The sequence below is a fragment of the Manihot esculenta genome, chromosome 4, assembly GCF_001659605.2.
Source record: "Manihot esculenta cultivar AM560-2 chromosome 4, M.esculenta_v8, whole genome shotgun sequence".
Classification (NCBI taxonomy): Eukaryota; Viridiplantae; Streptophyta; class Magnoliopsida; order Malpighiales; family Euphorbiaceae; genus Manihot; species Manihot esculenta.
Window position 1 is genome coordinate 17,724,835 of NC_035164.2, and position 17,443 is coordinate 17,742,277.

Here is a 17,443-nt window from a genome sequence, read left to right on the forward strand (position 1 = left end):
GGTAGAAAATAATGGCTTTTATCTCAAGATGCATGGAAGACTTTAATCAAGACAATGGTGCATGCAATTCCAACATATGCAATGTCCATTCTGAAATTCCCTAGCAGCTTTTGTAATTTTTCGAACTAAATATTTGTGAACTTATGGTGGTGTAAGGGGAAAAAGATAGGAGTATTTACTAGATTTGTTGGAAAATAGCTTCTCTTCTAAAAGTTGCAGGTGTAATTGGTGTTCAAGACTTTCAGTTATTTAACAAAAGCCTGTCTTACTTAGCAACATTGAAAATTTTTAAAGAAACCTTCTAGCTTATAGGCAAAGACTTTAAAAGGCATGTACTTCCCAAATTTCTCCTTTTGGTTAGCTTCCTCTGTGAAAAAAAAAGGGTTATGGATTTGAAAAAGTCTTTTGGTTGGTCACTGTAATACCCGGCTAGAGTCCAACATCGAAATTCCTGTCGTCCGGTGGAATCCAGGATGTCGAAATTCTCTAGAAGGGTAAGATTTATGCTTTTTCTAAAGTAATGTAGTATGTTTTAATAGTTTAAAGTTAAATGGAACTAAGTGTTTGGAAGAAAAGCACCAAGGCAGAAAAGCCAGGTTCGGCCGCCGAAGGTGACATTCGGCCGCCGAACATGCATGGCTTTCGGTTTCACATGTGGCCGCCGAAGGTGGTCTGGCCAGCCACCTATAAAAGGCCCTCAGTCGGTTGAAAGGATAAGAATGAGGTTATCTTTTTCACTTTCTGAGGTGAGACTCTGTCTTCCTTAAGGTTTCTTCATGTTTTCATTAAATCTTGCAAAGATTTGATTGACTTTTATGTTAGTTTGAAGGTTTTGAAGGTTTTGAGCTAAAAACACAAAGTTGTGCATTTTGGAGAGTTTGAAGGAGAGTTGCTCCAAAACTCCACGTTAGGATCGTTCATCTTCTTGGTTTCAAGAGGTAAGTGAAGATCCTGAGCTTGTTTTCATGATGTATGGAAGATTTTTTTGAGGTTTTGGGGGAGAGTTGTATGATTAGGGTAAAAGAGAGTTTTGTTGATATTTTTGTGAGAAAAGCTTGTATATGTGTTATATGTTTTGTGTTGTTGGGGTTTTAAGGTAGTTTCTGACCCCTTTGAGCATATACTTGGGTGTATGCATGTTGAGGAGTTGAGGTGTTTGAGTTAGAGGAAGATTGGTGCATTTTGGCGTGAGGCAGAGTAAGGTTCTGCCTTGCTGATGAACCCAGCTTCGGCCGCCGAAGAATGGTTCGACCGCCGAATGTGCTGAGGAGGTGGCTTCGGTTGCCTAAGCTTGCCCCCGAGCCTTTGGACTTTCGGCTCTGGAGGGGAGTTTCAGCCGCCGAAGATGCCCCCGAAGGTTAGAGACTTTCGTCTCTGAAGTGCCTTTCAGCCCCCGAAACTTGCCCCCGAAAGAGTTCGGCTGCCGAACGTTGAGATTCGGCCGCAGAAGGTGCATGAGTTTCGGCTCTGGAGAGGACTTTCGGCCGTCGAACCTGCCGCCGAAAGTGTCCTGTCCAGCCTTCCTTTGCATGGATGTTTGAGTGAGTTTACGGGGATTCTTGGGGGGTTTAATAGAGTTGTTCATAAGCTAGTTTGGTCCCTCATTTGAATCCATCTATGTAGGCACAGACCAGAGGAACCAGAAAGAGCAGCAGTGAGTATTGCTCCAGCGGTTACAGAGCCTGCAGAGTCAGTCCAGATAGCCAGAGGTGAGTGGAACTAAACTTAATTCTTTTAATTGATAAATGAAATGCTTTTAGCATAAGTCATGCATCATGAGTATGCAGTAGGTTGTTTGCATTAGAATCCACGAATATGTTGCATTGCATAGTTATTTATTGCTATGGGTGAATGCTGAATGATCCAATAGTCTCTGAGAGAAGTCCAGGAGCCTTTGACTATGCCCTGGCAGGTATAGAGAAGTCCAGGAGCCTGTGACTACGCCCTGGCAGGTATAGAAAAGTCCAGGAGCCTTTGACTACGCCCTGGCATTGGTAAGTACACAGGTGTTATATACACGTATACATATATGACAGGAAGACCAGGTGCTCGATTCTATGCCCTGGCACGGTAGAGCTACCAGGACTATGTGGTGACAGGTTTACCCTTGATGTGGATTGTCTGTGATATGATGCATTCCATAAGATCATGTGTTAATGACTTGTTTTACTGTTCTACTCACTGGGCTATAGAGCTCATCCCACTCCCTTAACCCCAGTCTTGCAGGTTCAGTGTACAGTGTATAGGGGAAGTCCAGCAGAGTACAGGAAGAGAGAAGAGTTATGTAATAGAATATTGTGGACATGTAAACTTAAAGAGATGTAACAGTTGTGTATAAAGTTAGAATTGTGCTTGACTTAGTTATTTTGTGTTGTAAATCTTTTGTATACATGGTCTGTTTATATAACTGTTTTACAGAGTATGAGAAAAACCAGGCTTAACAGGTATGAATTAACCCATCTAGAGCAAGCTCTAGTCAGGGGTACAGAGTACATATATAGTGTATGCACAGGTTAAGTCTTGGTCCAGAGAAAAGTTTGTATTTGCACAGAAAATGTATGACCATGTATGAGATTTTACAGGTACTCAGAGAGTATAGCAGGCTTGCTACGGGTTCTGGCGGCTTTAAGCCGATCTGAATCCTAGCGCCGATGACGGTCCATTTTGGGGTCGTTACAGATTGGTATCAGAGCCCTAGGTTCACAGGATCAGACCTATAGAGAGAGTGTCGGGCTCATAGAGGTTAGAGGACGTCAAGCACAATAGGGAATCATGTCCACTAGGCTAGGATGTTGAGTCCTGTCTATTTGATGCTATGACATGCCATGATATGCATGTGCATTATTGAGATATATGAGTGAAATATATGCTGATATGCTATGTTATGTGTTGTTTTCCAGAATTAAAATGCGAGGAACTCATCGATCAGCACGATTGACTGGAGTCCCACTAGAGAGTGAGAGAACAGCTACTCGTCCTCCTGCATTGCCAAGGGCAAGGTCTCAGAGATCTAGCAGGGAAGGTACGGCAATAGACCCTAGACGGTTTGTAGACGAGAGCAGAAGAGGTACAGTTAGAGGAGGAAGATCAGAGGAAGTGAGGGAGGCTATGGAGATTGACCAGTCTATAGATGAAAGCATGAGTGTAGGCAGATCTGAAGAAGGGATGGGAGAGTCGCAGGGAGGCGCTCAGACCTCAGGGTTTGGTTATCCAGCCTTTCCTCAGGACCCAGGGTATCCGATGGGAGGTATGTCGGAGTACTCTAGTTTTGCCCCATATCCGACGTATATGCCATATATGCCTTATTCTCAGTATTACCCACCATATCCGATGTATCCACCTTCCCCTACCCATCCAAGTGCAGCACACCCAGAGCTAAATGAACCAGTACCTCCACCATCATAACCAGAACCAGTAGCCCCTGTTGTTGAAGCACATCAGCCTAGTTCATCTGGGGGAGGTAAGGTGCAAATGACAGAGTACTTGAAATTGGATGCTCCGAAATTCAATCCAGGAGATGATCCATTTGAGTACCTTAAAACTGTGAAGATGATCACTGATGAGTTGGGAGCAGATGATAGCAGAGCCATAGAAATGGCGGGGTTTACACTTAAGTGTAAGAAAGCTCGAGAATGGTTCAAGAACTATATGGAGCCCAGGATGGACAGTATGTCATGGGGAGAGTTCGCCAATGAGTTTGCAGGGTGGGCTTTTCCTGATAGCTCCAGGGAGATGAAAGTAATAGAATTTGAGCAGTTGAGACAGACAGACGAGATGAGTGTTGACGAGTTTACAGATAAGTTTCTGGATTTGCTTCAGTATGTGGGTCAAGCCTATGATACTGATCAAAAGAAGGCAAGGAGATATACTATGAGATTGCATCCCAGGTATTCTTCCTTGATTCTTCCAGCAGAAAAGGAGAGTTTCCACTCTATAGTGGATGCAGCCAGGAAAATGGAAGCAAGTGCCAATAGTTAGAGACAGTCAAAAGCACAGGCTTCGGGTTCGAAGGCCCCCAGTTCAGGAACTTCAGGCAGCAAGAGATGGGATAGAGCAAAAGGATTAAAGAATAAGTTCTGGAGTAAAGCTAAGTCTAGTCTGGGAATGGGTAGTGGCTCAAGCTCTGGCACAGCTTATCCAGTATGCAGAAGATGCGGAAGACCACATGGAGGAGCTTGTCGGTTGGGATCTACAGCTTGCTATAGATGTGGACAGGAAGGGCATATTGCTCGGGATTGTCCTCAGGTGACTTTTGTGGCACCATCCCAGCAGATGAGTTCAGGCAGTGTGGTACAGCCAGTAGTACAGCCAGCAGCTCCAGTCATGCCTCAGAGTAGTGGCAGAGGTAGAGGGAGAGGGGCAGCCTCTACTTCAGCGGCAGGTTCCCGAGGTGGAAATCCGGTAGCCCCAGCACGGATTTTCACTGTGACACAGGAGGAGGCTAACACGTCGAACACAGTGGTGTCAGGTAATCTCATCATTGGGTGTTCAGATGTGTATGCTTTGATGGACCCCGGTGCTTCTCATTCCTTTATTGCTTCGAGAGCCATAGAGAGATTGGGTTTGATCATTTCTGAGTTAGAGTATCCTCTCTGGGTCAGTGGACCCAAGTGTGACCCATCAGTGGCAGCGTCAGTCTGTCGTTTCAGTCCAGTGTTCATAGAGGGTAGATGCCTTCCAGCTGACCTTGTGGTTCTAGACTTGACAGATTTTGATGTCATTCTAGGGATGGATTGGTTATCTGCATATGGTGCGACCTTGGACTGTAGAGAGAAGGTAGTTAGTCTCAGAGACCAGGATGGGTCAGAGTGTGTCTTCAGAGGAGACAGGAGGGGTACACCCAGAGGTTTGATTTCAGCCCTTCAGGCTCATCGTTTGCTTAAGAGGGGTTGTCAGGGGTTTCTAGCTCATGTGAGGGAGCTAGATAGTCAGGTTAGGGAACCAGCCGCAGTACCAGTAGTTCGAGAATTTCTAGATGTGTTCCCAGACGACTTACCAGGACTACCACCTGATAGGGAGATAGAGTTTGAAATTGAATTGCTGCCTGATACCAGACCTATCTCTATTCCTCCCTACAGGATGGCGCCAGCAGAGTTAAAGGAGTTGAAAGAACAGTTGCAGGATTTGGTAGATAAGGGTTTCATCCGCCCTAGTACCTCACCTTGGGGTGCTCCAGTGCTCTTTGTCAGAAAGAAGGATGGATCCCTCAGACTTTGTATCGACTACAGACAGTTGAACAAGGTCACTACCAAGAATAGGTATCCTCTACCTAGGATTGATGATCTATTCGACCAGCTAGCTGGAGCAGGTTGTTTCTCTAAAATAGATCTGAGATCCGGGTATCATCAGTTGAGAGTCAGAGAGGCAGATGTGCCAAAGACAGCTTTCAGGACCAGATATGGGCATTATGAGTTCTTAGTGATGCCGTTCGGGTTGACTAACGCCCCTGCAGCATTCATGGATCTCATGAACAGAGTTTTCAGTGAGTATCTGGATCACTTTGTTATTGTTTTCATTGACGATATCTTAGTGTATTCCAGAGATGCAGAGGAGCATGCCCAGCATCTGAGGATAGTTCTGCAGACACTGAGAGAGCATGGTTTGTATGCCAAGTTCTCTAAGTGTGAGTTTTGGTTGAGGAGCATTTCCTTCTTAGGACACGTGGTATCAGCAGAAGGGATTGAGGTAGACCCCAAGAAGATAGAGGCTGTAGCTAACTGGCCCAGACCCACTACAGTGACTGAGATTAAAAGCTTTTTGGGACTGGCAGGTTACTACAGGAGGTTCGTTCAGGACTTCTCGAAGATAGCTGCTCCTATGACCAAACTGACTCAAAAGAACCAGAAGTTTGTCTGGTCAGACCAGTGTGAAGAGAGCTTTGAGGAGCTCAAGAGGAGATTGACATCAGCACCAGTGTTAGCTCTGCCTGTTAGTAACGAGGATTTCACAGTGTTCTGTGATGCATCTCGAGTGGGATTGGGCTGTGTTTTGATGCAGAGTGATAGGGTGATTGCTTATGCTTCGAGACAGTTGAAGAAGCACGAGTTGAATTACCCCACCCATGACCTAGAGATGGCAGCAGTTATCTTTGCACTCAAGATGTGGAGGCATTACCTCTATGGGGTTAAATGCGAGATCTTCACTGATCACAAGAGTTTACAGTACATCTTGAGCCAGAGAGAGCTGAATTTGAGGCAGAGAAGATGGGTAGAATTGCTCAGTGATTATGATTGTAAGATCCAGTATCATCCGGGTAAGGCGAATGTTGTGGCAGACGCCCTAAGCCGGAAGTCACTAGGCAGTTTATCCCATATAGCAGCAGAGCGGAGACCAGTAGTGATGGAGCTTTATAAGCTCATTGAGGAAGGGTTACAGCTAGAGTTGTCTGGTACGGGTGCATTGATAGCACAGATGAGAGTGACACCTGTGTTTCTGGAGCAGATAGCTCAGAAACAGCACGAGGACCCAGAGTTGATGAAAATTGCCAGGACTGTTCAGTCAGGCAACAGTGCAGAGTTCAGATTTGATGGCAAAGGGATCCTTCGCTATGGGAGTCGACTTTGTGTACCAGATAGTAGCAGTCTGAAGGAAGACATTATGAGGGAAGCTCATAATGCGAGGTATAGTGTTCACCCAGGAGCCACCAAGATGTATCAGGATCTGAAGAGGGTCTATTGGTGGCCAGCCATGAAGAAAGAAGTGGCGCAATTCGTGACAGCCTGTGAGGTTTGTCAGAGGGTGAAACTGGAACATCAGAAGCCGGCTGGAATGCTTAACCCACTGCCGATTCCAGAGTGGAAATGGGAGAACATAGCTATGGATTTTGTAGTGGGCTTACCGGCAGCGTCCAACAGGATAGACTCCATATGGGTGATTGTGGACAGACTCACGAAATCTGCTCATTTCATTCCAGTTAGGAGTAACTATTCTGTGGATAAGTTGGCACAGGTATATCTGGATGAGATAGTGAGATTACATGGAGTTCCAGTATCTATAGTCTCAGACAGAGGACCTCAGTTCACCTCCAGATTTTGGCGAAGTCTGCAGAGTGCGATGGGCACAAGGTTGGATTTTAGCACTGCTTTTCATTCGCAGACTGATGGACAGTCAGAGAGGACCATCCAGACCATTGAGGATATGCTCAGAATGCGTGTGTTAGACTTTGGCGGTTCTTGGAGGCAGCATCTACCTCTGGTGGAGTTTGCCTACAATAACAGTCATCATGCTAGCATCGGGATGGCTCCTTATGAAGCGTTGTATGGGAGGAAGTGCAGATCACCTGTTTGCTGGGAAGAGGTCGGAGAGAAAGCTCTTGCAGGGCCAGAGTTAGTAGAGATTACCAGTAGAACAGTGCCTATGATCAGAGAGAGGATCAGAACAGCTCAGAGTAGACAGAAAAGCTATGCGGACGTTCGCAGGAAACTGTTAGAGTTCCAGGAGGGTGATTGGGTATTGCTGAAAGTGTCTCCAATGAAAGGAGTGGTTCGTTTTGGCAAGAAAGGTAAGTTAGCTCCACGGTACATTGGACCCTTTGAGATTTTGCAGAGGATCGGAAATGTGTCGTATAAGCTGGATTTACCTACTTCTATGGAGAGAATTCACCCGGTATTTCATGTTTCTATGCTACGAAAGTTTGTGTCAGATCCGAATCAGGTTCTTAGTGAGCCTGATGTGGAGATTCTTGGGGATCTCACTTATATAGAGCAGCCAGTACGGATTCTGGACACACAGATCAGACAGCTAAGGAACAAGGAGATTCCGATGGTGAAAGTTCTGTGGAACCACCATAATCTAGAAGAGTGCACCTGGGAGACGCGGGAGTCTATGCTCCAGCAGTATCCATATCTGTTTTGAGGTTAGTTTTCCTCCTTTTATATGTTTCTTTGTTTATTTGAGGAACATTCGAGGACGAATGTTCTTAAGGGGGGAGAATGTAATACCCGGCTAGAGTCCGGCATCGGAATTCCTGTCGTCCGGTGGAATCCAGGATGTCGAAATTCTCTAGAAGGGTAAGATTTATGCTTTTTCTAAAGTAATGTAGTATGTTTTAATGGTTTAAAGTTAAATGGAACTAAGTGTTTGAAAGAAAAGCACCAAGGCAGAAAAGCCAGGTTCGGCCGCCGAAGGTGACATTCGGCCGCCGAACATGCATGGCTTTCGGTTTCACGTGTGGCCGCCGAAGGTGGTCTGGCCAGCCACCTATAAAAGGCCCTCAGTCGGTTGAAAGGATAAGAATGAGGTTATCTTTTCACTTTCTGAGGTGAGACTCTGTCTTCCTTAAGGTTTCTTCATGTTTTCATTAAATCTTGCAAAGATTTGATTGATTTTTATGTTAGTTTGAAGGTTTTGAGCTAAAAACACAAAGTTGTGCATTTTGGAGAGTTTGAAGGAGAGTTGCTCCAAAACTCCACGTTAGGATCGTTCATCTTCTTGGTTTCAAGAGGTAAGTGAAGATCCTGAGCTTGTTTTCATGATTTATGGAAGATTTTTTGAGGTTTTGGGGGAGAGTTGCATGATTAGGGTAAAAGAGAGTTTTGTTGATATTTTTGTGAGAAAAGCTTGTATATGTGTTATATGTTTTGTGTTGTTGGGGTTTTAAGGTAGTTTCTAACCCCTTTGAGCATATACTTGGGTGTATGCATGTTGAGGAGTTGAGGTGTTTGAGTTGGAGGAAGATTGGTGCATTTTGGCGTGAGGCAGAGCAAGGTTCTGCCTTGCTGATGAACCCAGCTTCGGCCGCCGAAGAATGGTTCGGCCGCCGAATGTGCTGAGGAGGTGGCTTCGGTTGCCTAAGCTTGCCCCTGAGCCTTTGGACTTTCGGCTCTGGAGGGGAGTTTCGGCCGCCGAAGATGCCCCCGAAGGTTAGAGACTTTCGTCTCTGGAGTGCCTTTCAGCCCCCGAAACTTGCCCCCGAAAGGGTTCGGCTGCCGAACGTTGAGATTCGGCCGCCGAAGGTGCATGAGTTTCGGCTCTGGAGAGGACTTTCGGCCGCCGAACCTGCCGCCGAAAGTGTCCTGTCCAGCCTTCCTTTGCATGCTTTGCATGGATGTTTGAGTGAGTTTACGGGGATTCTTGGGGGGTTTAATAGAGTTGTTCATAAGCTAGTTTGGTCCCTCATTTGAGTCCATCTGTGTAGGCACAGACCAGAGGAACCAGAGAGAGCAGCAGTGAGTACTGCTCCAGCGTTTACAGAGCCTGCAGAGTCAGTCCAGATAGCCAGAGGTGAGTGGAACTAAACTTAATTCTTTTAATTGAGAAATGAAATGCTTTTAGCATAAGTCATGCATCATGAGTATGCAGTAGGTTGTTTGCATTAGAATCCACGAATATGTTGCATTGCATAGTTATTTGTTGCTGTGGGTGAATGCTGAATGATCCAATAGTCTCTGAGAGAAGTCCAGGAGCCTTTGACTACGCCCTGGCAGGTATAGAGAAGTCCAGGAGCCTTTGACTACGCCCTGGCAGGTATAGAAAAGTCCAGGAGCCTTTGACTATGCCCTGGTAATGGTAAGTACACAGGTATTATATACACGTATACATATATGACAGGAAGACCAGGTGCTCGATTCTACGCCCTGGCACGGTAGAGCTACCGGGACTATGTGGTGACAGGTTTACCCTTGATGTGGATTGTCTGTGATATGATGCATTCCATAAGATCATGTGTTAATGACTTGTTTTACTGTTCTACTCACTGGGCTATAGAGCTCATCCCACTCCCTTAACCCCAGTCTTGCAGGTTCAGTGTACAGTGTACAGGGGAAGTCCAGCAGAGTACAGGAAGAGAGAAGAGTTTTGTAATAGAATATTGTGGACATGTAAACTTAAAGAGATGTAACAGTTGTGTATAAAGTTAGAATTGTGCTTGACTTAGTTATTTTGTGTTGTAAATCTTTTGTATACATGGTCTGTTTATATAACTGTTTTACAGAGTATGTGAAAAACCAGGCTTAACAGGTATGAATTAACCCATCTAGAGCAAGCTCTAGTCAGGGGTACAGAGTACAGAGATCGTGACTGTAATTGTAACGACCCGGAAATCGGACCGCTACCGGCGCTAGGATCCAGATCGACTTAAGGTCGCCGGGACCCGTAGCAAGCCTAACATACATCCTGTACAGCTGGTATAATCCCATACATGATCAAACATTAGCATAAACTTTAAAACATAAGGCTGTAAACTTTTTCTTTAACCCGTTTGACCTGTGTATGCACTATGACTGAACTCATAGAACCCCTAGGGTCAGCATACCCTATGTCAAACTCGGTCCATCACACGTGACAACATAACATAAAACTCATGTACAAAGGGATTAACCAACTCGGGCCAAGCACAATACTATAACTCTGAACATATAACATAAAGTCATAATACAATATAACTCTTATACATCCTTACATAACTTTACATTACGTCATGTCCACTACTATTCTATTACATATACATGACCATGGACGTAACCTGCTGATCTCCTGACTATCTCTGACCCTGCAAACCTGGGGTTAGGGGAGAGGGGTGAGCTAAAAAGCCCAGTGAGCAGAAACCATAAAAGAAAACAGTTCATTTTAACGTATGCTATCATGGAATGCGTCACATCACAAATATATCACTTCAAGAATGAATCTGTCACCAATAGCCCTCTACATATCAATCTCGTACCATAACAAGTCAACAATACTCTATGCCAGGGGCGATACGGCCACGCCTGGACTTCACATACTCTATGCCAGGGGCGATATGGCCACACCTGGACTTCTCATACTATATGCCAGGGGCGATACGGCCACGCCTAGGCTTCTCATCTCATATCATATCATACATGCCATATCATATCAATTCATATCATGTCATAACATACTGAGGGCTAGAGGATCATCCAGTATCCATCCACATCATTATCATCGTATTATGCAATGCATCATATTCGTGAATTCTAATGCAAACAACCTATTGCATAACATGGTATTCATGATGCATGAACATGCTTGAACATGCTGAAAACATTTGATTTAAAACATAAGGGTTAGTTCCACTCACCTCTGGCTAGCTCTGGACTAACTCTGAAGCAGCTAACACTGCTAAACACCTCGGTTCCTCGGGTCCGATCCTACATAGGTGGACTCCAGTGAGGTGCCAAACATACTCTAAACAACTCATAAACAACTCCCCAAAAACCCCCTAAAGCATCACTTAAACATGCATAGAAAACACCCATGAAAGGGCTAGACAGGGCACTTTCGGCGGCACCTTCGGCGGCCGAAAGTCCCAGACAGAGACGAAAGTCAGGCAGGTTCGGCGGCACCTTCGGCGGCCGAACTCTCTCTCCAGAGACGAAAGTCAGGCACTTTCGGCGGCCGAACATTACCTTCGGCGGCCGAAAGTCTGCTTTCAAGCCAAAACTCAACTTTCGGGGGCAAGGTTAGGCGGCCAATCCCTGCATCCTCAGGCAGGTTCGGCGGCCGAAACCACCTTCGGCGGCCGAACCTGAGTTCATCCAGAACTCAGCCTTTGTGCATTTCAAGCCTCCCAAACCTTCCAAACACCCCAAACAAGCATCCAACTCCTCAAACACATGCATACATCTTTAACCATGCACAAAGGAGCTCAAACAAGCTTAAACTCCCAAAAACAACATCAAGAAACATACATAGATAGCTTATAACCCACATAGGCCAAAACCACCAAAACAAACCAAACCTCACATACTCTCTCCCAATCATGCATACTCTCTCCCATATGCTCAAGGGGCTTGAAAACTAACTTAAGCCCCAACACAAACATCACATGAACATACATTATCATACATTGGGCATAAAACCCACATAAACCCTAACATGTATTTCTACCCATGCTCAACCATCAAAACCTCTTAAAACTCACTTAAAACTTCATGAAACGTAAAAGAAGGCATAGATCCACACTTACCTCTTGAAGATCGAGGGTTGGTGCGACCCAAAGCTTGAGATGTGGAGAACCCAAACTCTTAAAGTCTCCAAGCTCTCCAAACCTTGATCCAAGCTTTAAAACTCTTCAAAACAACCATATAGCTTATAAAACGTGAAGGATTTGAAGAAAAAGCAAGAAAACGACTAGAGGAGGACATGAACACACCTGAGCTCGAGAATGGGGAGAAATCTCGCCCATTTTCGGTGTGAGGGGCTTTTATAGGTGGCCAGCCAAACCTCCTTCGGCGGCCTAACGTGCATGCAAAACACCCCCATGTTCGGCGGCCGAACTTGAGGTTCGGCGGCCGAACCTGGTTTGTTCAAACATAGCTTTCGGAGGCCAAAAGCGCTCCCAAAACCAACTCATGTTCGGCGGCCGAACTTCACTTTCGGCGGCCGAACCTGGTAAAAACCTCCTTAGTCTTTTCCTTTTCAAAACTCAAATCTTTTTCATTTAAAACCATGAAATCAGTAAAAAAAATCATTTTAGAAATCACATTTTTACCCCTCTAGAAGACTCTGGCATCATCAAAATTCCATATTCCAACGGAGATTCCTCCGGAAGGTAGGGATTCCGATGCCGGAATCTAGCCGGGTATTACATTCTTCCCCCCTTTAAGAACATTCGTCCTCGAATGTTCAAACAAACAAACATGCATCAAGCATAGCATCTAACATACATAAGCAAGCAAAACCTAAAAACCTCTCTTCTAAAAGAGAGACACGGTCATTGCTAGAGTATAAACTCTCGGTCTCCCTGGTGCACTTTTCATCTGAAGGTGATTCTAAGGGGCTATCACCATCGGGATTTCCTTGTTTCCACACTTTCTGACTTGTGTGTCTGCAGTCCGTACTAGCTGCTCAACATAGGTGAGATCCTTTATGATCTCCACCTCTGGTTCTTTTCAGAACCTCACTCGGACCCGACACTAACTCATATACCGTGGAAACATGGAAAAACGGATGGATCTCTTCCTTTGAAGTAGGTAAATCTAACTCGTGGAATACATTCCCAATCCTTCGCAGGATTTCAAGGGTCCAATGTATTTGAGAGCTGATTTACCTTTCTGCGCATAACGAATCACCCTCTCTTTAGGAGACACCTCCAGCAACCCTCAACTTCCTCGAGGACCTCAACACGCTTCCGCCGTGCGCTCTGACAAAACTCTTCTTCTCTTCCGAAACTCTACATGCCTCTTGCGGACGACTTCATACTCTCCTGCTGACTCACAGCAGTTCTGATTCTTCTCATCTTCTGACTATGCAGCTCTTACTCCTTTTCTCTGCCTCTGATTCTCCTCTCTTGACTCAAGATGTATTGCAAGCTCTTTCGATCTGTAAGGATCTGTCCTCATACCTTATACAGGTATCGCCTCCACATCTTGAGTGCAAGTATTACCATTGCCATCTCTGGATCGTGTGTAAGATGATTCAACTCATGCTTCTTCAGCTACCTAGAAGCATAAGCAATCATTCTACCACTTTACATAACACACAACCTAGTCCCACACTGGACGCATCACAGGACACTGTGAAATCTCCATCACTGGCGGACAGAGCCACCACTGGTGCTGACATCAACATTTCCTTTGGCTTTTCAAAGCCCTCTTCACTCTGAGTAGACCACACACCCTCTGGTTCTTCTTGATCCATCTGGCCATAGGAGCGGCAACTCTAGAGAAGTTCTAGATGAACCTCCATTAGGTAACCTGCCCAACCCAAAAAGCTCTCGATCTTAGTCACTACAAGGGGCCTGGGCTAGTTAGCTACAACTTCAACTTTCTCAGGTCTACTTCACTTTTCTTTTCTCCGACACACATGACCCAAGAAGGATATGCTCCTCGACCAGAACTCACATTGGAGAACTAGGCATCCAAGCCATGTTCTCTCAGGATCTGCAATCCTGATTTCAGATGATGGGCATACTCTTCTGTATTTCTGGAACTCGCCGAGATACCGTCAATGAAGACAATAACGGAGTGATCCAGAAACCGATTAAAACTCTGCTTATGAGATCCATGAATGATGTAGGGGCGTTCATTAACCCGAACGACATTCCTAGGAACTCGTAGTGCCCATATCTGGTTCTAAACACTGTTCTCAGTACATCTTCTTCCTTGATCTTAACTGATGGTACCTAGACTTCAGATCTATCTTGGAAAGGCAACCAGCTCCCGCTAGCTGGCTTAAAATAGATCGTCGATCCTAGGTAACAAATACTTGTTCTGGGTAGTGACTTTGTTCAACGACTTGTAGTCGACACAAAGTCCTAGGGATCCATCCTTCATCCTCATAATACTACTGGAACACCCCAAGGTGAAGTGCTCAGTCAGATGGGAATCCTTAACTACCAACTCTTACAACTGATCCTTATAACTCTTTTAACTCTGTTGATACCATCCTGTGGGGAGGGATAGAGGTTGGTCCAATTCCATGCATTACTTCTATTTTGAACTCTATCTCCCTGACAGGTGGTAGTCCTGGGAACTCATCTGGGGAAACATCTAAACTCTCTAACAATGGGCACTGAGGCGGGCTCCCTGACCTGACTGCTATACTCTCTCTGAAGAGCTAGAACCCCTGACAACTTTTCCTGAACAACCTACGAGCCTATAGGGTTGATACTGAACCTCTAGGTATCCCTATTCTGTCCCCTCTAAGGACTACCTCTGATCCATCCTGACCTCTGAACCTGACTACCTTGTCTCTGCAGACTAGGCAGTACCACTAGTAGAAGAACCAATCCAACCCTAGAATGACGTCAAACAGTCAAATCTAGAACCGCTAGGTCAGCTGGAAGGCATCTACTCACAACACATACTCTGACTATACCGGCAGACTGACTCTGCCGCAGATGGATCACACTTGGGTGCACTGACCCCAAGGGATTACTCTAACCCATAAGCTATCAACCCAACCTCACAAGGGCTCACAAGCAAACAAAGAAAAGAGAAACATCAGGGTTCATGAAACAGACACACCAGAACATACCAGAGTGAGATTACCTGATCCCATCGGGTTCGATGTGTTAGCCTCCTGCTGGGTCATGGCGAAGATCCGTGCTGGAGCTGATGGATCTTCCCCATGGGAACCTGCTGAAGAAGGGGCTGTCCCCCTGTCTCCGCCTCTACCACTGCCCTGAAACATGGCTGGAGCTGATGGCTGAGCCATACTGCCTGGAGTTGTCTGATGGGACGGTGTCATAAAAGCTGCCTTAGGGCACTCTCGAGCTATGTGCCCCTCCTGGCCGCATCTGTAACATGCTGTAGTCCCAAACCGACAGACTCCCTTGTGCGGCCTACCGCACCTTGCACACTCTGCAACCTCTGTGCCTGAGCTCGAGCCACCTCCTAATCCCAGACCAGACTTTATCCGATTCCAGAACTTGTTCTTCTTTGATCTTCTGAGACCTCTGTCTCCCTTCTTACTTTTTGTGACAGCCTCACTTAGAGGGGAGAGATTAACATCACTTGTCCTCGGGAGTTTGGAACCCGAAGACTGTGCCACGTACTGTTTAACTGTCCCTTGGACAATGGCACTAGCCTCCATTCTCCGCGCCATATCCACTATAGCATGGAAGCTCTCCCTTTCTGCTGATTGAACCAACGAGGAATACCTGGAGTGAAGCTTCATAACATATCTCCTAGACTTCTTCAGGTCTGTGTCAAGACCTTGTCCTGCAAACGGCAACAGCTCCAGGAACCTGTCTGTAAACTCCTCTACGCTCATCTCTTCTGTCTGCCTTAGCTGCTCAAACTCAATCATCTTCAGTTCTCTGGAACTATCTGGAAAAGCCCATCCTGCAAACTCATTGGCAAACTGCTCCCAGGATAAGCTCTCCAACCTTGGGTCCACATAGTTTTTGAACCATTCCCTTGCCTTCTTGCATTTCAATGTGAACCCTGCCATCTGAATGGCTCTACTGTCACTTGCTCCTAGCTCATCTGTTATCATCTTTACCGTTCTGAGGTACTCAAAAGGGTCATCGCCTGCTTCGAACTTGGGGGCATCCAACTTGAGGTAATCTGTCATCTTTACTTTACCCCCAACTGATGAACCAGGTTTGAGTATCCGGACATCAGGGACTATTGGTTCTGCTGGTGGAGGAGGAGGTGCAGCATCCCCTGGGTTAGGGTTTGCTGGACCTGGGAAAAAGGGTGAGGATGGAAACATGGGGTACTGTGGGTAAAAGGGAGGATAGGGCATAAAGGTGGGATATGGATTATGGCTAAAGAAATCCGATGTACCTCCCATCGGATACCCTGGCCCTTGCGGGTAGGGTGGACACTGTGGTGGAACAAAGCCCGAGGCCTGAGTGCCTCCTTGGGACTCTCCCATATCCTCTACTGACATACTCATGCCCAAACTACTATCTCTTCTCTGGTTATCTTCCTCTGTTTCCATCACATCCGCTGACATAACTTCATGAACTGATCTCCTCCGACCTGCATCAAAAGACCTTCTAAGGTCCCTTGATGTACTCTCCCTGATCGTCCTACAAGATCTTGCCCTCTGCAGAGCAGGGGAATGGGCATCCATGCCCTCATTCTCTGGTGGAGCTCCAGTCAATCTAGCGGATCGACGAGTTCCTCTCATCTTGACTTCTGAAAGCATAACATAGCACATAAACATTAGCATCTTATGGTTCATGTGGAAACACATGAACCTGCATCACATACATATCATAGCATTAATGCACATGCTCATCATCATGGCATTTCACATCATCATACAAGACAGGACTCCACATCCTATCCTAGTGGACATGATCTCTCCTATTGTGCTTGCCCTTCTATAACATCTATGAGCCCGACACTCTAGGTCCGACCATGTGAACCTAGGGCTCTGATACCATTCTGTAACGACCCGGAAATCGGACCGCTACCGGCGCTAGGATCCAGATCGACTTAAGGTCGCCGGGACCCGTAGCAAGCCTAACATACATCCTGTACAGCTGGTATAATCCCATACATGATCAAACATTAGCATAAACTTTAAAACATAAGGCTGTAAACTTTTTCTTTAACCCGTTTGACCTGTGTATGCACTATGACTGAACTCATAGAACCCCTAGGGTCAGCATACCCTATGTCAAACTCGGTCCATCACACGTGACAACATAACATAAAACTCATGTACAAAGGGATTAACCAACTCGGGCCAAGCACAATACTATAACTCTGAACATATAACATAAAGTCATAATACAATATAACTCTTATACATCCTTACATAACTTTACATTACATCATGTCCACTACTATTCTATTACATATACATGACCATGGACGTAACCTGCTGATCTCCTGACTATCTCTGACCCTGCAAACCTGGGGTTAGGGGAGAGGGGTGAGCTAAAAAGCCCAGTGAGCAGAAACCATAAAAGAAAACAGTTCATTTTAACGTATGCTATCATGGAATGCGTCACATCACAAATATATCACTTCAAGGATGAATCTGTCACCAATAGCCCTCTACATATCAATCTCGTACCATA